This window comes from Hypanus sabinus, chromosome 23 (genome assembly GCF_030144855.1).
Source record: "Hypanus sabinus isolate sHypSab1 chromosome 23, sHypSab1.hap1, whole genome shotgun sequence".
In the NCBI taxonomy this organism is placed as follows: Eukaryota; Metazoa; Chordata; class Chondrichthyes; order Myliobatiformes; family Dasyatidae; genus Hypanus; species Hypanus sabinus.
In genome coordinates this window covers 44,163,613-44,187,288 of record NC_082728.1, presented here as the reverse complement: position 1 = coordinate 44,187,288, position 23,676 = coordinate 44,163,613, and the positions used below count along the sequence as shown (strand labels likewise).

At 40.4% G+C, this 23,676-nt stretch overlaps 1 protein-coding gene across 9 annotated transcripts in view; it reads right to left on the bottom strand.

The window, feature by feature from the left end:
• Positions 1-23,676, bottom strand: part of map2k4a (mitogen-activated protein kinase kinase 4a) — a 151,625-nt gene that overhangs the window by 14,447 nt on the left and 113,502 nt on the right. The window lies entirely within an intron of this gene.

The following is a 23,676-nucleotide window of genomic DNA, read 5'->3' as shown; positions in this document are numbered from 1 at the left end:
TTCAAGAATCACTAGATTCTAGAATGATTCCAAAGGACTGGAAAATTGAAAATGTCACTCCACTCTTCAAGGGAGGGAGGCTGAAGACAGGAAATTATAAGGCAGTTAGCCTGACTTCAGTGGTTTGGAAGATATTGGAGTCTAATTAAGGATAAGGTTTCAGCGCACTTGGAGGCACATGATAAAATAGGCCAACGTCAGCATAGTTTTCTCAAGGGGAAATATTGGCTGACAAATCTGTTGGAATTCTTTGAGTAAATAACAAGAAGAATAGATAAACGAGTATCAGAAGGCCTTTAACGAAATGCTGTGCATGACGCTGCTTAACAAGGTAAGAGCACATGTTATTACAGGATAGGCTGACAGGCAGGAGGTAAAGATGGAATTAAGGGGGCCTTTTCTGATTGGCTGCCAGTGACTAGTGGTATATTGCAAAAGTCAGTCTTGGGACCACTTATTTTCAAGTCATATGCCAAAGATTTGGACGATGGAAATTAATAGCTTTGTAGCCAAGTTCCCAGATGATACGAAAATAGGCAGAAGGGCAGGTAGTTTTAAGGAATCAATACTTAGATAGGGGAAATCGGTAAAGAAGTGGCAGAATGTAGTGTGGGGAAGTGCATGGTCATGTACTTTGGCAAAAGAAATAAAAGTGTGGACTTCTTTTTTTTAAAAAAATGTTAAGAAAATTCAAAATCAGAGGTGCAAAGGGATTTGGGAGCCCTCCTGCAGGATCCATAAAAGTTAATATGGAGGTTGAGTCAATGGTAAATACAATGTTAGCATTCATTTTAAGAGGGTTAGAACAAAAAAGCAAGGAAGTAATGCTGAGGCTTTATAAAACATTGGTCAGTCCGCACTTGGGAGTACTGTGAGCAGTTTTGGTCCCTTTATCTAAAAGATGTGCTGGCATTGGAGAGGATCCAGAGGAGGTTCACAGGAATAAACAGGTTAACATAGGATGAGCGTTTCATGGCTCTGGATCAGTATTCGCTGGAGTCTAGAAGAATGGAGGGTGGTTAGGAGAGGAAAATGAGATCTCATTGAAAAGTTTAGATAGAATGGATGTGGACAGAATGTTTTCAATACTGGGGGAGTCTAGGACTGGAGGCCAAAGCCTCAGAATTGAGGGACATCCATAGAGAACAGGGACTAGGAAAAATTTCTTCAGACAGAGGGTGCTGAATCTGTACAATGCATTGTTACAGAGAGTTGACCAGTTCATTGGGTATAATTAAGGTGGAGATTGATAGGGTCTGGATTAATCAAGACATCAAAGGTTATCAGAAGGCAGGAGAATGGGGGTTGAGAGGGATAATAAAACAGAAATGAGGGGATAGCAGAGCAGATTTGATGGGCTGAATGGTCTAATTCTGTTCTTATGTCCTTCTCATGCTAAATACCAATGTGAAATATTCATTTAAGGTCTATTATTTACCCACAACATTTCAGGAGACAAGATCCACTTTTTATCATAACGGTGGTGCTAACATTTTCAAGGTAATATCAAAAACATTATTGAAAAATATATGTTCCTTCATAAACAACCAATTTAAATATAATCATTAGACCCTCTCCTTCTGAGTAACAATTCATATTCAAAGTGAATCAATTTGGAAATGTTAACAGGAATAGTGCCAAATATGGACAACAAAGTGTTCCCATCTCATTTGTCTAACATTAAACACCAACTCTATTGCATGCATGTCCAACCATATTCTACAACTATCATTCAAAAAATAAGTTGCAATTGAAAATGCTTAAATCTTTAAGAATGGAGGAATAATTTCAAAAGCCTTCATGCTTTTAACGAGATTTTGCTAAAGTGCAAGCTTCTTTTGAACTAACTAATAAAAAGCAGTTAGTTGGTAGCCTTGAGTCATTTCTAAAATTCCCCAAGCTGGCAGCCCTAACTTAAACTTTAATTTCTATAGAAATATCTTTAATAATAAATATCCCTGGAGGAGCTTGCCTGAAAACTAGGTTTGAAAAGCTGGGTGGGTGGAGGGTAAGAACCGAAAGCAACTTGAGTGGATTGTTTCTGCATTTTGCTAACTCCAAGATACCCATTTTATAATAGGACAGTAAATAGCTAATCCATAACACACATAGTTAACAGGACTGCACATTAGTTAACTACTACCATCATAACAAAATATTCAAATCTGGAATAACTATTGCAAATAATAGTGAATTGACACAAATTGAAGAAATATATTTGTCACCGTCATCCACAGACACATACAAACCTGAATGGCTAGTGGTGTTCTGCAGGGATTGGTGCTGGTATGGCTACTTTTTATGCTGTACTTTAATGATTTAGATGATGAAATAAATGGCTTTGTTGCCAAATTTGCAGATGAAACGAAGACTGGTAGCGGGGCAGGTAGTGTTGAGAAACAGGCTGCAGATGGATTTAGATTACAAGAACAGGCAAGAAAGTGGCAAATGAAATATAATGTTGCAAAGTGCCTGACTGAATTTTTTGTGGATGTGACTAAACACATTGATGTCGCATATATGGATTTTAACAAGGCATTTGATAAGGTATCCCGTGCAAGGCTTATTGAGAAAGTAAGGAGGCATGGGATCCAAGGGGACATTGCTTTGTGGATCCAGAACTGGCTTGCCCACAGAAGGCAAAGAGTGGTTAAAGACAAGTCATATTCTACATGGAGGCCGGTGACCTGTGGTGTGCCTCAGGGATCTGTTCTGGGACCCCTACTCTTTGTGATTTTTACAAATGATGTGGATGAGGAAGTAGAGGGATGGGTTAGTAAATTTGCTGACGACACAAAGATTGGGGGTGTTGTGGATGTTGTGGAGGGCTGTCAGAGGTTACAACTGGACATTGATAGGATGCAAAACTGGGCTGAGAAGTGGCAGATGGATAATCCAGATAAGTGCGAGGTGGTTCATTTTGGTAGGTCAAATATGATGGCAGAATATAGCATTAATGGCCAGACTCTTCCTTGGCAGTGTGGAGGATCAGAGGGATCTTGGGGTCCGAGTTCACAGGACACTCAAAGCTGCTACGCAGGTTGACTGTGTGGTTAAGAAGGCATATGGTGCATTGGCCTTCATCAATTATAGGTTTGAGTTTAATAGCTGAGGGACAATGTTGCAGCTATATAGGACCCTGGTCAGACCCTACTTGGAGTACTGTGCTCAATTCTGGTTGCCTCACTACAGGAAGGTCATGGAAACCACAGGAAGGAGATGGAAATCATAGAAAGGGCGCAGAGGAGATTTACAAGGATGTTGCCTGGATTGGGGAGTATGCCTTATGAGAATAGGTTGAGTGAACACTGCCTTTTCTCCTTGGAGCGACAGAGGAGAGGTGACCTGATAGAGGTAGACTAGATAATGAGAGGCATTGTTCGTGTGGACAGTCAGAGGCTTTCTCACAGGGCTGAAATGGCTAGCACGAGAGGGCATAGATTTAGGGTGCTTGGAAGTAGGTACAGTGGAGATGTCAGGGTAAGTTTTTTCTTTACTGGTGAGGTGAGTGTATGGAATAGGCTGCCGGCGGTGGAGGCAGAAACGATAGAGTCTTTTAAGAAACTCCTGGATGGATACATGGAGCTTAGAAAAATAGAGGGCTATGGGTGAGCTTAAGTAGATCTAAGGTAAGGACACGTTTGGCACAGCTTTGTGGGACAAAGGGCCTGTATTGTGCTGTAGGTTTCCTGTTTCTAAATTGGTAGTAGAAAAAATGTGCAGACTATTTTCTAAAAGGGGGAGAAAATCCAAAAATCTGAGCTGCAAAGGAACTTGGGAGACCTTGTGCAGAACACCTTAACAGTTAACTTGGAAGTTCAGTCAGTGGTGACGAAGGCAAGTTCAATGTTAGCATTCATTTCAAGAGGTCTGGAATACAAGAGCAGGGATGTGATGTTGAGGCTTTATAAGGCCTCACCTTGAATACTGTGAACAGTTTTTGGCATCTCCATTTAAGAAAAGATCTGCTGGCATTGGACAGGGTTCAGAGACTGTTCACAAGGATGATTCCTGGAATGGAAGGGTTATCATAGAACGAAGGCTTGTACTTATTGGAATTTAGAAGGATTAGGGGGCATCTCTAATGTGTGAAGAGTGAAAAAATGGCGGGGGAAGCACTGGAGGATCTGAAGAGAAAATAGGGAGTTGCTTCAAGGAATAGGACTGCACAACAAGTTACTTGCAAGTCTGCTCTTTCCACTGAATATTTGCTTTGCATTGGTTTGGGAACTTAAACCAGCTTGAGGAAATGATAGCATCTACTCATGTTCTTTATATAAACCCTACAGCATTCAGTAGGTTTCTGCACAGAAGATTAATTGCACAAATAGAACTGCATGAATTGATTTGATGATCTGGGCTGGTAATTATTTGGACATCAGGATCAGAGGAAGTGTAACGAGCTTAACGAGCTAAATGGTAGCACTTGTCAAGTGGCATTTCCTAGATATTTGTCTTCAGGAGTGTTTCTTATTATACATTTCTGAAAGGGAAGAGATTTCCTCAGAACTTGAAAGAATAATTGTGTATGTAGTTTATAGAATTTCTCCAAGAACAGATATAATTAAGACAGTTCATTATTTGCTGAAAAACATATTTATCAAATCCCGAATGTTTGATACAAGCTAAAAATGTCTGTATCTTGTACTATAATTAAAGCATTCGTAGTGTGAAAATCAAGAATTGTTCGGATGGGGATCCAGGAACAACTTGGTAGATGAAATATTCAAGTTTTAAACGTAAACAATTGAGTTATTTTTCTCAGGTCATCTGGCAACACTGTCTTTATGTCTATTCAATTTCATTTAAACATTCTAATTCTATTGACTATCCTAATCCTATTACTGTGCAGTGAATTTAACTCTCAACCTTTCCTTAAGAAAACATTGATGCATAAGTGTAGGATGAGTCTGAAACAAATTAGAACGGAGTTATGCTTAAACATCTTGAGGTCCAATAATCCAATCACTGACAAACCTTTTCATTCAAAGATGAAAAGATCTTGAAATGATTCCCTGTACTTTGTCTCTTCCCAACTCCCAACAAACCGTAATCAAGGACAACACCAATAATTCTTTTAAATTTATTAAAAGTTATTATACAAGACTACAAGATAAAGGTGCAGAGAATTAGCAAATTTGGCCCATCAAGTCTGCTCCACCATTTCATCACGGCTGACTCATTTCCCTCTCAACCCCATTCTCCTGCCTTCTCCCCCATTACTTTTCACACCCTGATTGATCAAGAACCTATCAACCTCTGCCTTAAATGCATCCAGTGATCTGGCCTCCACAGCTGTCTGTGGCAATGAATTCCACAGACTCACCACCCTCTACTTTGAGGCTGTGCCCTCTGCTCATACTCTCCCCACACCCTCCAAAGAAAACATCGTCTTCACACTGCTCTACCTCAGCCTTTCAACAATAGGTTTCAATGAGATCCCACCCCACCATTTTGCTAAGTTCCAGAAAATATAGGCCTAGAGCGGGGGTCGGCAACCTGCGGCTCCCGAGCCATTTGTGGCTCTTTCACCTCTGTGCTGCGGCTCCCTGTGGCTTTGGGAAATAATTGGTCAGTATTTAATTAAAATGTATTTTATGTTAGTTTGTTAGCTTTTGAAATGTAATTCTAAATTTGAAGATTATGGTGATCTTGTACAATCTAAGTGTGGCGACACATTTCCTCACAATTAGCCAGCATTCCGGCTAAGGGAGATAGCCTATGGGGGTTTGTGAGTACGCGTCTTTTGCAGCATCTGCGTCCATGGGGGCTGGGTTGAGGGAGGCTTAAAAGCAAGGCTGTTTAGTTCGAATAAAGTTATTCGACTGCAGTTTACTGACTGCGTGAGCACACTGCTACAACGTGTTTTTTATCGCTATTAATATACGTCACCACTGCCAATACCTGACACCCGCCAGTGCGCGATTTCTTTAATTTTTCGATCCAAGGTAAGCCAACTATGGAGAATTCTAAAAAAAGAAAAGTGACTGAAGAAAACAGAACGTTTAATGATACGTGGACAGATTCATTTGCTTTCACTGTTGACGAGACTGGTTTACCGGTATGCTTAATATGCAATGAGAAACTAGCAAACAACAAAAAGTCAAATGTCGCAAGGTATTTCCAGAATAAACACGCAGCCTTTGCTCAAAAATATCCGGATGGAGATGAGAGAAAAAAAGCCGTTTCGGAACTGATGCGGAAGGTTGATCTGAGCAAAAATCATTTCCAGAAATGGATGAAGTCTGGAAAATCAACGACATACGCCAGTTATATTGCCGCTCAGGAAATAGTCAGGCACGGGAAGCAGTTTACAGATGGTGAATATATAAAAGAATCTTTCATTAAGATTTCAGAACATCTATTCACGGACTTTAAAAACAAGAGTGAAATTGTGCAGAAAATCAGGGATATGCCCCTCTCTGCAAAGACTGTCAAAGACAGAACCATAAAAATGGCAGAAGACATCACAAGACAGCAAATTAAAGACATCAATTCAGCTGTGGCCTACTCGATTGCCTGTGACGAGTCTAAAGACAAAGGTGATATTGAACAAATAGCGTTGTTCTGCCGGTATGTAAACTCTGCCGGGCCACAGGAAAAACTGATTGAGTTGATACCTCTAAAAGACCAAACACGGGGGGAGGACATCTGTGAGGCTGTCTTGAATTGTTTAAGAGCCAAAGGAATAAAGACCACCCATCTGGTGTCAGTAGCTACTGATGGGGGCACCGAATATGACGGGAACGCACAAGGGAATTGTGGCTTTACTGCAGAAGTCGCTGGACAGAAAGCTGCTGACTTTTCACTGCATCTTGCACCAAGAGGCACTGTGCGCTCAAACATTTCCTCCGGAATGCACAGAAGTAATGGATGTTGTCATTCAGATTGTCAATAAAATAATGGCAAAAAGTTTAAATCACCGTCAATTCCGTTTGTTACTGGACGAGCTGGAAATTGCATATTCTGATCTCCTGCTGCACAACAAAGTCTGATGGTTGTCCAGGGGGGAGGTGCTGAAACGCTTTGTCGCGTGTCTGGAAGAAGTGAAAACTTTCCTGGGCAGCAAAGGGCTCAACTTTCCTGAGCTGGAACAGCCAGAGTGGCTGGAAAAGCTACACTTCATGGTAGACATGACAGCGCACCTGAACACGCTGAACACAGCTCTTCAACGGGGTAAGGACGTACAGCCCTGCACATGTTGGAGGATGTTTTGGCATTCGAGCGCAAGTTGACGTTGCTTGCCAGAGATTTACAGAAAGGCACATTGTCTCACTTCCCCAATTTGAGAGAGTTCAAACAAGGTCACGACATGATAAATTCGGAGTATTTACATTCTGCAATCATCGCAATGCAAACATCGTTTGGGAAACGCTTCTGTGAGTTCAGAGAGGAAAAAAACACATTATCCTTCCCGGTCACTCCCCTAAGCATCGATCCATCCCTACTAAATACGACTGCATTGTCAGGTGTGAGTCAACCTGAACAAGTATGATAAATATTTTAATTGCCTATTATTTTACGTATATTCATATGTTTTCATTGTTCAGTGAAATAGTCCTTTTATTTTTCAGGTTGACAGCTGGCTGATGTTATTTTTGGTTTGCTGCTGGCGGCAAATTTAAGTTTGGCGTTTTTCATAAATACAAGAAGGACTCAAATAGACGTTGAGTATTTTACTTAAAAGTAACCTTCAACCCAACGTCTTTTTTTCGGAGTTCAAAATGTTTTTGTTGCATGCAGAAATGTAATTTCATTTTCTCTGCAGGAGTTCATCAATTTCATAAATGCAACACATTATAGTTTGTTTATACATAGCATAAAGGCAAAACAAAACGTTGTATGCAGTGTTATTTCATTTTAAATGTCAAGCGGGTTTTGCGGCTCCCAGTGTTTTCTTTTCTGTGGGAAACGGGTCCAAGTGGCTCTTTCAGTGGTAAAGGTTGCTGACCCCTGGCCTAGAGACTCTGAACTCTCTCCAATGTCAGCACAGCCTCTCTTAAATAAAGGGCCCAAAACTGCTCACAATATGCTGTGAGGCCTCACCAGTGCATTATACACTCAGCTTTTATATTCTACTCCTCTCGAAATGAATACTAACATTGCATTTGCCTCCCTGACCACTGATTCAACCTGCAAATTAACCTTTAGGGAATCCTGCATGAGGACTCCCAAATCCTTTGCCACTTGGACTTTTGAATTTTCACCTCATTTAGAACATAGTCTATGCTTTTATTCCTTCTACCAAAGTGCATGACCATACTATTCCATCTGCCACCACTTTGCTCATTCTCCTGAAAAGAGGATGCTGTCCAAGTTGCATGCCATCTTGGACAATGACTCACAACCACTTCATAATGTACTGGTTAGGCACAGGAGTACATTCAGCCAGAGATTCATTCCACCGAGATGTAACACTGAGTGTCAAAGGAAGTAATTCCTGCTTGTGGCCATCAAACTTTATAACTCCTCCATTGGAGTATCAGACATCCTGAGCCAACAGGCTGGTCCTGGACTTATTTTCACTTGGCATGATTAACTTACTATTATTTAATTATTTATGGTTTTATATTGCTATATTTCTACAATATTCTTGGTTGGTGTGGCTGTAACGAAACTCAATTTCCCTCGTGATCAATAAAGTAAGTCTGTCTAATCTGCTTAATTCCTTCTGCAGCCTTTCTGATTCCTCAACACTACCTGCCTGTCCACCTATCTTTGTATCATCCACAAACTTGGTCACAAAGCCATCAATTCCACCATCCAAATCGTTGACATACAGTGTAAAAAGAATTGGTTCCAACACAGACCCCTGTGGAACAACACCAGTCACTGGCAGCCATTTCACAAATGATCTCTTTGGCCCCATTCTTTGCCTCCCACCAATCAGCCAATTCTAGAATCTTTCCTGTAACACCCTGGGCTCTTATCTTGTTTAGCAGCTTCATGTGCAGAATGCAGATCAACTTGCTCTTCAATTTGAATATAATTTTGAAATTAAAGTGCTACCTTAAACACAGAGCAAATGCACAACTGAATCAGCATTTTATCACACTTCATTAAAATATGATTATATTTAGAACCATAGAACACTACAGTGCAGGCCCTTCAGCCCTCCATGTTGTGCTGACCCATATAATCCTTAAAAAAGTACTAAACCCACACTACCCCATAACCATTTTTCTTTCATCCATGTGCCTGTCCAAGAGGTTCTGAAATATCCCTAATGTTTTAGCTTCCACCACCATCCCTGGCAAGTCATTCCAGGCACTCACAACCCTCTGTGTAAAAAACTTACCCCTGATGTCTCCCCTAAACTTCCCCGATGTCTCCCCTAAACTTCCCTCCCTTAATTTTGTACATATGCCCTCTGGTGTTTGTTAATGGTGCCCTGGGAAACAGGTACTGACTAACCACCCTATCTATGCCTCTCATAATCTTGTAGACCTCTATCAAGTCCCCTCTCATTCTTCTACACTCCAAAGAGAAAAGTCCCAGCTCTGCTAACCTTGCTTCATGTTACTTGTTCTCCAATCCAGGCACCATCCTGGTAAATCTCCTCTGCACCCTCTCCATAGCTCCCACATCCTTCCTATAATGAGGTAACTAGAATTGAACACAATACTCTTAAGTGTGGTCTCACCAGAGATTTGTAGAGTTGCAGCATGACCTCTCTACTCTTGAACTCAATCCCCCTGTTAATGAAGCCTAGCATCCCACAAACCTTCTTATCTACTCTATCAACCTGTGCAGCGATCTTGAGGGATGTATGGATTTGAACCCAAGGTCTCTTTGCTCATCCACACTCAAGTAACTGACCATTAATCCTGTACTCAGTGTTCTGGTTTGTCCTTCCAAAATGCATCAACTCACACTTGTCCGGATTGAACTCCATCTGCCATTTTTCTGCCCAACTCTGCAGCCTGTCTATATCTTCTTGTAACCTTCCACCACCTACAGCTCCATCCACAACTCCTCCAATTCTTCATGTCATCTGCAAGCTTACTCACCCATCCTTCCACCTCTACATCTAGGTCATTTATAAAAATCACAAATAGCAGGGGTCCCAGGACAGATCCCTGCGGCACTCCAATAGTCACTGACCTCCAGGCAGAATACTCTCCTTCCACAACTACCCTCTACTTTCATCCTTTAAGCCAATTTTTTATCCAAACAGCCAAGGTTCCACTTATTTCATGCCTCATGACTTTCTGGATGAGTCTCTCGTGAGGGACCCTGTCAAACGTTTTGCTAAAGTCCATGCAGACCACATCCACTGCCCTACCCTCATCAATTTCTTTTGTTACCTCTTCAAAAAACTCAATCGGGCTCGTGAGGCACGATCTTCCCTTCACAAAGCCATGTTGACTATCCCTGAGTAGACTGTACTTTTCCAAATGCTCGTAGATCCTATCCTTAAGAAACCTTTCCAGTAGATTGCATACCACTGACGTAAGACTTACCGGTCTACAGTTTCCAGGTTTCTCCCTACTACCTTTTTTAAACAAGGGAACTACATTTGCCATTTTCCAGTCCTCTGGCACTTCCCCTGCAGCGGATTCAAAGATCATGGCTAATGCTCCTGCGATCTCTTCTCTCAATTCCCTCAACAACCTGGGCTGTATCATATCCGGTCCTGGGGATTTATCAAGATTTACGTTTTTAAGAAGATCCAGTGCAACTTCTTCCCTAATCTCCACACTGTCCAGCACACAGGCCCGCTCTACTTCCACCTCATCCTGATCAAGATCCTTTTCACTTGTGAATACTGAAGCAAAGTATTAATTTAGGACCTCCCCAACCTCCTCCGCCTCCAGGGACAAGTTGCCCTCTTTATCCTTTAGCGGTCCCACCTTTGTTCTCGTCATCCTCCTATTCTTCACATACGCATAAAACGCCTTGGGGTTCTCCTTAATCCTACATGTCAAGGCCCTTTCGAGCTCTCCTAAGTCCTTTCTTTAGCTCGTTCCTGGCTACTCTATATTTCTCATAAGACCCTCCTACTTCCTATATCTAACATATGCTTCCTTCTTCCTCTTGACGAGTTGCCTCACATGTTTTGTCAGCCATGGTTCCCTTTTCCTACCATTTTTTCCTTGCCTCAGTGGGACAAACCTATCCGGACCCCAGCTCAAGTGGTGCCTAAACTTATACCACATTACTTCTGTGCTTTCCCCTTTGAACATATGTTTCCAATTTACTTTCACTAGTTCCTGCCTCATCCCTTCAAAGTTAGCCATTCCCCAGTTAAGCACTTTACCATTTCGTCTGATTTTATCCCTTTCCATAGCTATGCTGAAGCTAAGGGAGTTGTGGTCACTCTCACCAAAATGCTCCCCCACCAAGAGGTCTGTCACCTGACCAGGTTCATTACCCAGAACTAGATCCAGCATAGCCTCTCCTCTTGTCGGCCAGTCCACATACTGTGTCAGGAATCCTTCTTGAACACACCTGACAAATTCAGCCCCATCTATCCCCCTTGCACTCAGGAGTTGCCAGTCAATATGAAGGAAGTTGAAATCACCCATAACTACTACCCTGTATTTCCTGCTCCATTCTAAAATCTGCCTGCTTATCTGCTCCTCGGTGTCCCAAGGGCTATTTGGGGGCCTACAGACTACTCCCAGAACAGTGATTGATCCCTTCCTATTTCTGACTTCCACCCAGACTGACTCTGTGGACACTCCCTCTGCAGCGTCCTCCCTTTCTATAGCCGTGATATTATCCCTGACCAGCAATGCCACTCCCCCCTCCTTTCTACCTCTCATCCTATTCCTTTTAAAACACCTGAACCCCGGGACCTGCATCATCCAATCCTGCCCTTCCTCCAACCAAGTTTCAGTAACGACCACAACATCGTAGTTCCACGTACTAATCCATGCTCCAAGTTCATCCTCCATGTTCCTAATACTCCTAGCATTGAAATAGACACATTTCAACCCCTTTAACTGGCTACGATTCTGTTCTGTCCCCTGCCCGTCCTTCCTCATCAACTCCGAACTCTAAGCATCATGCCCTTGTCCTTCTACCTTAATCCCTGCACTCACATTCTGATCCCCACCCCCCTGCCAAACTAGTTTAAACCCTCCCGCCAGAATATTGGTCCCCCTGGGATTCAAGTACAACCCGTCCTTTTTGTACATGTCACACCCACCCCAAGAGAGGTCCCAATGATCCAGAAATCTGAATCCCTGCCCCCTGCTCCAATCCCTCAGCCACGCATTTATCCTCCACCTCATTCTATTCCTATTCTCACTGTCGCGTGGCACAGGCAGTAATCCCGAGATTACTACCTTTGAGGTCCTGTTTTTCAACTTCCTTCCTAACTCCCTGTAGTCTTCTTTCAGAACCTCTTCCCTTTTCCTATCTATGTCATTGGTACCAATATGTACCACATCCTCTGGCTGTTAAATTTATTGGTATGCTATTGAGCAGGTATATACAAGTTATTATGGAATGCAATATGATAGCATAATCCTTTTAAAAGAATTGTAAATACATTACAGTCAATCTTTCAATTTTCAGAAAGACCATTTCTCATTACCTATTCTTCATAGTTCTCTGCAAGGATTTCAGTGCTAAATATAGTTAACCCATTACATTTTAGCTTTTGAGAGCAGATTATAAAGTTACTTTGTGCTGGCAGTCTGTAATTTCCTGCTTTCCCTTCATAAGAAACAAAGTTGAACGCTGGTGAGGACAGAAGAAAACCTTGGCCACGAACTCTTACAACAATCTTAGCATTGCCCTTGATGGATTGTTAATGCTTTCCCATTTTAAGCCAAAACTACAGTCTAAAGTCATTTCAATAAAAAGTACTTTGTGCTCAATAGTAATCACTATCCACTGAAGCAGGCAGTTACGGAACATGCCTTGAGCATTTCTCAATTGGCAAATTTCCTAAACCTTAAATGACTTCAAGTAAGGAGAACCCATTCAACACAATAATCACCTGGACTTGCACAAAATGTTACTTATTGAAAACATGATGTTCAGATTTTTTTTAAAACATGCTTCAATCTGTTATTTCAATGGTTAAAGCCAAAGTCAGTTAAAGGTTAACGTAGTCCTGCTAAGAATCCACGTTATCAATGCTAAATTTATTAACTGTGGCTCCAGGAGACTAACCAAATCATGGCATGAAAAACAGTCAGTAATAAAACTGCTGTAGACCTTTCTCCAGATTCTGTTTCTTTCAAAATAGACACATTATGGCTTCAGTTTCTTGTTTTCCTTTCTTCAGCCTGATTACATCTCTATTATGTGTGCATAAACAGAATTTTAAATTTGTATGCCTGTAGGTTATAGTTAACTATTCACATAATGGTGAGAAATATAATAATGATTTTTTTAATATGTAAACCTGAGGTTAAAACTTACTGCTATTTCAGCAAAGTCAAGGAACTAAGTGGTGAGAAGTTACTGAAATTTCAATGCAGCAAATGAACTGAGAACTTGCACCTTCAAAAGCAGAGCTGTACCTTTTAAAAGTTTCCCTCATTTTTCCTTGTGTGGTTACATAAAAAATAACAGATAACCAAGATTTTCACAACCTACACAAGCACTGTGACCTCAATTAGTTTTCAATCTTAAAATTAATGGTACCTGGATTAAAATTCTACGTGCTTTGAATTCTTGGGAGGGGGAAGCTGGGATGAAGTAGTCTGCCTTTCAGATATATGCATCAAACTGATAGGGAAATTCTTACTCAATGTATTGTATGGTATTTTTGCAGTTTTAGAAGGCTAGGGTGTGATTAGTCCTAATCCTGATCCACGTGTGTCCTCCTGCAGTGTTCATTGAATAAACTTAGGACACCTGGTAATGATGGGCTGGCAGTGTATGCCCCCATTCTCTTGGAGGCAAGAGATCTGTGCGAACATAAGCAGTCCAAATACAAACAAAGCAGGTAACTCTACAGCAAAATAAGGAAGGACAATGATGGCAAGGGACCAGATAGAGGAACAGAATACAAGTTTAAAGAGTTGGCTAACGAAGAGGAAATCCTATTGCAAATGCAACAAACTGCTCACAAAAGAGTACACTTGCTGCCCATAAAAGTGCTGGTGTGATATCACTTGGAGGAATCAGACATAGTTGTGGTAAATTAGAATTAAGAATAAGACATCACGGGGTATATTCAGAACAGGAGGTGGGGGGGGGGGGAGGAAGAGGAAGGTGGGTGTAGAGGGGAAGGAGACTAATTAACGCCCCTTAAGGTCACAATGGCAAGAAAATAAGGCAAGTGATCATAAGACAAATTAAATGAAAACCCAAAAAATAATGGAAATACTCAGGTCAGGCTGCACCTGTGGAAAGAGAAAGTGTAAACATTTCAGATCGAAGATGCTTTGTTTACAACCTGGAACAGATGTTCTGATTTTATTTCACATTTACAACATTAAAATTGAAATCAATATGAAAATTCAGTTATATACCATAGAAAAAGCCCTTTGGTCCATTAAGTCCATTCCAAACATCAAACATCTATTTAACACTAACACTATTCTACACTAACTCCATTTTATTCTCTCCACTTTTTCCATCAACTCACCTCATAATACACTGCTCACCTACACAGAGCAATTTACACTGGTCAATTAACCTAAAAACCTACACTTCAGAATGTTTAAGGAAACTGCAGCACCTCAAAAAGAACTTATGTGGTTACATAACAACATCTAGATTTCACACAGACTGTAGAGGGTCGAGACTGAACTGGTCTCATGGGAGCTTTGAAGTAGTAGCTCTATTAGAGTGCCACTGTGCTATCAGATCTCGAAAGAGGAATAAGATGGTTAAAGATCAATAACCTTAATAAATATAGCTTCCAGACCACCTAACAGGGAAAGTGAGATGGAGTTAATATGCAGACAAAATAGGGAAATAAATGAAAAAAAGTAATTGTGGCAGAACTTGAATTATCCCAGTATCAATTAGGTAGAAAAAGGAAACAAAGATTTCGGGAACAGTTTCTTCACTACACACAAGATCCGTTCAATATGTAAGAGTTCCCTTTTTGGTTTAATAATAGGAATGAACCAGCAGAGAGAAGCAGTAGTAGAGGACCATGTGGGTGGTGGACCATGATTTAATACAGTTCAAAATAATAATGAAGTTGAAAATATGACAAAATCAATTAATATTTGTGAAAAAGAACTGAGGGTCTGAGGACGAGGATGAAGCTGGCAATAAAAAATGCCATATAGCAGTGTAGGACAAAAGTGGGGGAGCATATTAAGCTACTTTAAATAGTATGTATGTGGAATATATATTCAGCCATTTGGAAAGAAGAAACTAAACACTCATGAGTGTCCTTAGATGAATACAGATATCAGTTAAGAAGTGAAGGCAGAGAAAAGGATGCATTGAATACGTAAGTGAAGGAGGGCATGACAAAAGAGAATGCCAAGAGTTGCACCAAGGAACTTAAGTTATTAAGGGATAAGACAAACTACTATTTTACAATTATGTCAATAAAGTTAAAGCTATTAACATATAAATATACCATCATTCCCACAGCTCTGATCGATAATTTACAGAACCTGAGCCTTGGTAACTCCCTCTGCAATTGGATCCTCATCTTCCTAACCGGAAGATGACGATCTGTGCGGATTGGTAATAATATCTCCTCCTCACTGACTGTCAACACTGATGTACTTCAGGGAAATGTGCTTAGCCCACTGCTTTGTTCTCTCTATACCACAACTGTATGGCTAGGTATAGTTTAAATGCCTTTATAAATTTGCTGATACAACCATTGTTGGCGGGGAATTCAGTTAGAGATGAGAAGGAGTACAGGAGCAAGATATACCAGCTGGATGAGTGATGTTGCAGCAACAACCTTGGACTCAACGTCAGCAAGACCAAAGAGCCGATTGTGGACTTCAGGAAGGGAAGCCAAGGGAACACAATCCAACCCTCATTGAGGGATCTGAAGTGGAGAAAGTGACCAATTTTAAGTTTCTGGTTGTCAAGATTTAAGGCGCTCAGCGATTCAAGAATAGCTTCTTTCCCTCTGCCATCCGATTCCTAAATGGACATTGAACCCGTCAACTCTACCTCCCTACTTTCTTTATATAAATTGTTTCTCTTTTCTTTAACTATTTAATATACTGTGATTGCTTTACTTATTTTTTCTATATTATCATGCATTGCATTTTACTGCTGCCACTAGGTTAGCAAATTTCACAACACATGCCAGTGATATTAAACCATATTCTGATACTGAAAGAGAAAAACTAGAAATACTAAACAGTTTCTCTTGTTGTTCCAACACAAAGCACTGTAGGAACTCAGTAGGTCAGACAGCATCTATGGAGGGAAATAAACAGTCAACGTTTCACTATGGCTACCAATCTGGCTATGTATACTCTTTCTTTCCAGTCCACATGAAGGGTTTCGACCTAAAATGTCAACCATCCACTTCTCTCCATGGATTCCGTTTGACCTGCTGGATTTTCTGAGAACACTGTGTTGGAACAGATTCCAGCACCTACAGTCCCTTGCATCTTCACTTTCTGATTCACCTCTTTGGACACTTTAAACCATCACTCTTTCAATGTTAGGGACTGGGTTAGACACTATGCAGGATCCTCCTCATTCTGAATCCATTATCTGGCTCATCACCAAAACCATCAACTTCCATCTCGTCAACGCAATCCTTCTTCATCAAACCAGCACCAAATCTCCACTTCAACTAAACTTACTCTGCAAACTTCTAATACATTAATTGCAACGTATATTTTGTTCACAATATTATATTATAATACAATGCCATCTATTCTCAAATGACTAAAATTTTCATATCTAATTTTTCAGTATGACCAAACCTTGCTGTAATAATTACATTATCACTGGTGCAAGTCATGAAATTTGTTGCTTTGCAGTAGCAATACAGTTAAGGCAAGCCTAATGACCAGCACCACTCAATCTCTTCTTTAAATTCTGCCTATTGTTTTCATCATTTCAACAATAGACATTGTTCAGTATTCTGCTACATTTTAGAATTCCCTTCCAAGCCCAAGTATTGCTGTTTCCCCACCTCCACAAAAGTCTCAAGCCCACTCACCTTCAAATGATTGTGAAATTTATCAGGCTCTTAATCTTGTGATGCCACTCAGACCAACTACTACTGTACAGCATGGAAACAGGAATCATTTCTGTACACATCCTCACAATTATCACTAAGCAAAATTGTACTTGCAGAGTTCAAGGAAAATAACAGTACCAATGTTAAGGAAAGAAAGAGTAAGTTGCCTAAATCCAGGATACAAAGCTATCTTCAAAATACGGCCAAAGCAAGTTTTGAAAATGTAGCACTTAACACCCACATTTTCTATAAGCAACCTGAAATTACTTCCATAAATAACTGCAATTATCTGAAAGCTTAAAATATTTACTCACTTTAACTACTGACTGAAGATTGTGGACTTCAATCATTAACTCTTAACTGCATCTTTCTCTCCAGAAAAAGGAAAATTCCGTAAGAATTGGCTCACTAGGGGACTGACTATTGAATGTTATTCTCTTACTGTTTTAATTCACTTGCTTTATAGGTTACATAGTGCTGTAACAAATTTCTCGGTGAACTTGGTAAGTTTAAAGGGAGTATAGGAGGTGGGGCCCTATGTGTCAGAAGTATACATGGAAATTTGGAACTCAGTAAATGGAAGGGGAATGGATCAAGGGGCCAGGGGCCCCCATGGATCAAAAATGAACCCTACCAACATTTCCCTTGAACGAGATACTGAACCATCAGGAACTGTGTTTGGTCAGATCGTGTATTATCAAGAGTTTTACCATACAATCTAAAATGTTAGGCATTTCAAGTAGTCAGTGCTTCTATTCCACGCCCACCTTGTAAAGTCTGCAAGCTTGCAGCTGATAGCTTTATAAAATGTGTAGTTCAAATCTATGTTACTGCTGAATACATTTCACATGATCACAAAATATTCAAATAAAACTATTCATTTCTGAACAAACAATATTTTCAGAAATTAAGCTTACTAACAGCCAATTTTGCATGACTTTTCCATAGCAAATGTAGGCAGCATGGCTCTAATCCACCTTGCTGACATCATCATAGTACACAGCAATTCCTGAAATTTTAATGCTCTGAGCAAAAGCTACTTTATCAAAGAGATGCCAATGATGTCACCTCAATACTTGAGTAGTTCAAGATGAAAAAAAAATCTCTGTTCACTCATTCAGAAGTTGAATAGAGCGAATGATGTCATCTCAGTTTAGGGCTTCTACTGCCTAAACATAGAACATTACATCAGTTGGTACTGAGCCCACTATAAAGTACTTAGTTCCAAAGCTTAGGTCATGTCTACACTTAGTAAATACAAAGCCAATTTAGCCTCAGCAAATAATAATTCTTCCAACAAAATGAAAATAACACAATTATCATGCTTATTACATGTAGAAAAATAAATTAACATATGCCAGTCAGCTTAGGTTGAAATATTAAAAGAATTATGTTTGATTATATTTGCCTAAAACTCAAAGAACGATAAAAAGTGTCAATTTCACATGCAAAATTTATTTCCTCACATTGGTAGAAATTTTAAACAAAGCATAATCCAGGATAGATATTTAGTGTCAAACAGGAAGTAGCACATTATAAGGGACACATGCCTTTTTTCTGAGCTCACTTGGATCGGGAAAGCTGCATAATGAACACTTAAGTCACTTATTCATTCGGCACAAATGCAAAACCAAGAATGACCTCCAAAAGGTTACCAAATTTAGATTGGAAACCAAGGGTCAGCCATTGAACCAAGTCATAGTCTGCATGCTTTAATAATACTATTTACAATACAAACGATTTCTTCATGAGATCATCAAGACAATTTTTAAATAGCTACAAATACTCCAGATTAGCTGCCTGATTACAAATTTAGTACATTCCATTCAAAATATGACATTATCACTATGTCTGAACACAATAATACTGTACTTGAAGCCACAAAATGCTCTGATTTCATCAACATGGGGAAGAAGGCCCAAATCCTCTGAGTATGAAAAATATTAACAGTGCAGCTAGTTAATTCTTCAATTTTAAGATAGCAAATTTAAACGCAAAACTTTCTAACATTCAAACCATTTAAAGTAGTAAAAGCACTTCAAAGAAAATTACCATTTAACAATGTACACAGCCACACGGAATTTCAGCAAATTAAGAAATCAACAGCATAAATCTCAATGAATTAACATTTCCTTGAAGAGCAGTATTAAGGGCAACTATCTTCAGCAGGAATTCTAGAGACTTATCAGCCTAAGAAGCAATTTTGAAGCAATTCTATTGTATAACCAGCTTCTGATTGTGCAGTTATGTTCCCTTGCTTGTGACTCCCTCACTAATAAAAACATCACAATATTTACAGCTTCAGGCTCCATCAATAAGGTCATTCCTCATTCATTTAAACTCCCAGACTGCAGACCAAATTACCTAGCTTTTCTTGACAGAATTAGTCCGGTGAATCTTCCTAGAACTGCTTGTAATTGTACCATATCCTTGTTATCTGTGCAAGGGAACCTCACTCTGCACAGTATTTTAGGAGTGGTCTGATAAATACTCTGTACAAATGCAATAAAATCTTCCCTTTCTTAGATAGAGCCCAACATACCATTTGCCTTCATAATTTTGGGACTCAAGCACTAGGAACACCTAGAAAACCCTCTGAACTTCATTCATTTGCAGCCTCCGTCCATTTAGATAATAAATTAATGAAGGGCTGATAAAACACAACTATTTTAAAAACAGACAGAATCTGAATCTCATCAAAACAAAATGCTTGGGCAAGTTCAGTCAACAAAACTTCCAATTTCCTCAACTGCTTTTTAACAGAATGTTTCAGAGTTTTTTTTGATTTAAGTTATTATATGCAGAAGTACTCACAACCCTTGTTTACTGTAGCAAAAAAATCTGCATTTCACTACTCTATCAATATCTTTTGTGGCACAAACTTTTGCATTTAACATCCTGCTTAAATAGCAATTATTAAATTCATAGTTGTAACTGAACTCATTATTTATTGATTCAACTTTGTAGACAACATTAAGCATGCTCCTCCTGAAATGGTGGGAACAGAGTTTCAAGTACCTTCCCCATGGAATACTCTCACTGCTAAAAGGCAAGCAGCAATGAGAGAACATGCCACGGTATTCAAACCACACACGATGCTAATGTCAAAATCATTCAACATTTTGATTTTGTACTTAGTATTTTAACAAGAATGGATATGATCATGCCCAAGATCTTTTTTTCACACCAGTTGGGAGTGTACAACAATGTTCTTACATTGTGTTATTACAGTTAAAACAATGATAAAATACAACCATTTGTGACATTCAATTTTAGTAGAAATTGCAATTTATAAATTATTCTGGAAACTTGTGGAGTTTATCCCTACACAGGGTTGTGTGCTGAGCCCACTGCTGTACACTCTGCTCACACTGTCAAGCTTACCTATCACATGACAGTGCCGGGGCTCAATACTGACAACAATGAAGCAGCCTACAGAGAGGACACGGAAGAGCTCGAGGCCCTGGTGCCAGGCAAATAACCTCTTCCTCAATGTTAAACAAAACAAAGGAGATGGTTATAGTCTTCAGAACTCACACAATTCTTTACATCAGCAGCACAGCAGTGGAAACTGAGCAGTTTCAAACTCCTGGGAGTGCACATCTTGCACAAACTCTCATGGTTCCAGAAGACATTCTACATAATCAGGAAAGCTCACCAACACCCCTACATTTTGAGGAGGCTGAAAAGCGCGAGAGACTATGCACATCTATACTCACGTCATTCTACAGAAATTGCACTGTGGTGGAGGGGAAGGCCCTACAAAAGGTAGACAAAACTGTTCAAATCATCACTGGTACCATTCTACCCACCATCAAGGACATATATAGAGAAAAGTGCAGGAAAACAGCCAGCAACTTAAGAGGGATTCCACCCACTCTGCTCATGGACTGTTCATCCCACTCCATCCCATTCTGCATAGCATGCATGCCAGGACCAGCAGTCTCAAAACAGCAACTTTACCAAAAGCAGTAAAGTTGATCAAAAGCTCCACCCATTAACACACCCCTCCATACTCTCAACCACCACTACTTCATTATTTCCTGTCAATCACCTTATAGCCAAACATTCCTGTGCCTAGCATCACTTTATGGACATAAAATATATGTATATAAGCTATCTTATGTATTTGCATTTCTTATTATTGCATTTGTGTAATGCTGCATCGGATCCAGAATAACATTTATTTGGTTCCCTTTTACATTTGTGTTCTGGAATTGACATTAAACAATCTTGAATAGAGACCAGGATAATCTTTGTTTGTGATTATCTAAACAGGGAAAACAAGAGTGGGAAACACTGCTCCTAATCATTACAAAGGATCAGTCAAATATACAGTACTCCATAATTAACCCATGCTTAGCTTGATTTCATCAACTTTGCCTCCAACTTCCACTCAGCCCTTAAATTCACTTGGTCCATTTCTGACACCTCCTTCCCCTTTCTCGATCTGTCTCCATCTCCAGAGGGAAACTGATAACCGCCATCTTTTGTAAACGTACTGATTTCCAGTTATTTTTGACTATACCTCTTCTCACCCCATTTCCTGTAAAAATGTTATTCCCTTTTCTCAGTTCCTTCATCTCCATCACATCTGTTCTCAGAATGTGGCTTTCCTTTCTGAGACATCAGAGATTTCCTCCTTCAAAGAATGGGGTTTCCGTTCCTCCACCATTGATGCTGTCCTCACCTGCATCTCCTCTATTTCCCAAATATCCACACTCATCCCATCTCCCTGCAACCTTAATACTGACAAGAGTTCTTCTTGTCTTTACCTACCACCCCATGAGCCAATGAATCCAACACATTTTCCACAACATCCACCATCTCTAAAGGGATCTGACTGTCATGTGTATCTTTACCTCCCCCATTCTCCATTTTCTGCAGGGGTCAATTCCTCTGATTCCTTTGTCCATTCATCCCTCCCCATTAATCTCCCTCCTGGGCCAAAATGCCGCACCAGCTCATTTACGTCTTCTGCCACCTCAATTCAGGGACCCAAACTGACTTAGTAGATGAAGCAACACTTCACCTACAAATCTGCTGGTGTCATCTATTGTGTCCAGTGTTCCTAATGCAGCCTCCTTTACATTGGTGAGACCCATCATAAAATGGGGGGATAGCTTTGTCAAAAACCTCTGCTCCATCCACCAAAAGCAGAACTTCTGGTTGCCAAACATTTTAATTTCAATTCCCATTCTGACATGTCGGTCCACGGCCTCCTTTCGTGCCATGATGAGGCCACCCTCAGCATGAAGGAGAAATACCTCTGGGTAGCCTCCAACCTGACGGCGTGAATATTGATTTCTCCTTCCAGTAAAAAATTCCTCCCCCCTCCCCTTTTCTTCTCTTTCCCACTGTGGTCCCTTACCTCTTCTCACCTGTCTGCCACCTCTCCTGGGTCCCCTCCTCTTTCCCTCTCTCTTCTGGTCCACTCTTCTACTATCAGATTCCTTCCTATCCAGTCTTTACCTTACCTATCCACCTGGCTTCACCTATCACCTACTAGCTATCCTCGCCCCTTCCCCACACCTTTTCATTCTGGGGTCTTCCCCCCTTCCTTTCTAGTCCTGAATAAGGGCCTTGGCTCAAAATGTCAACTGTTTATTCATTTTTATGGCTACTGCCTGACTAGCTGAGTTCCTCCAGCATTTTGTGTGTGTTGCAATAAATATCCACAGCCTACTTTAGAATTCTAATCTTCTAAATGAAAACATTTCTCACTCATTTGTAAGTAGATAACCCTTTATTGAGACCATGTTTCCTTTCTCTGCACCCATCACTCAAGTACATCTCAGAATCTATAGAGGGGTTGTACAATTAAGCATTCGGTTTCCAGGTATATATCAAGTATCTGGACTCATTGGTGTAGGTCATGGTGAAGAACAGTGCAGACTATGGCAAAGAGGAAGATCAGTGATATACAAAGTTATAAATTATAACAAAAAAATATCAAGTAGGCCCTTAGATGGGCAAAAAAAGCAACATGGATTCAAATGAAATTCCAGTTACTAACATGTGCACTTCCCTCTTGCCTTCTCTACCTGATTTATTCTGTCCATCATCCATCCATATCCCCTCCCAAAAAATACCTAGTTGCATAATACAAACAGAATGCTAGTAAAACTACGGTCAAGATGAAGCCACACTCAGATTGGAGGAACAACACCTTATATACTGGCTGGGTAGCCTCCAACCTGATGGCATGAACATTGACTTCTCTAACTTCCATTAATGCCCCTCCTGCCCTTCTTACCCCATCCCTGATATTTTTATTTTCCCCCCCTCCTTTTTTTTCTCTTTCTGCCCATCACTCTTCCTGTTCTCCATCTCCCTCTGGTGCTCCCCTCCCTCTTTCTTTCTCCCTAGGCCTCCCATCCCATGATCCTTTCCCTTCTTCAGCTCTGTATCCCTTTTGTCAATCACTTTTCCAGCTCTTAGCTTCATCCCACCCCCTCCTGTCTTCTATCATTTTGCATTTCCCTCTCCCCCCTTACTTTCAAATCTCTTACTATCTTTCCTTTCAGTTAGTCCTGACGAAGGGTCTCGGCCCAATACATTGACAGTGCTTCTCCCTATAGACG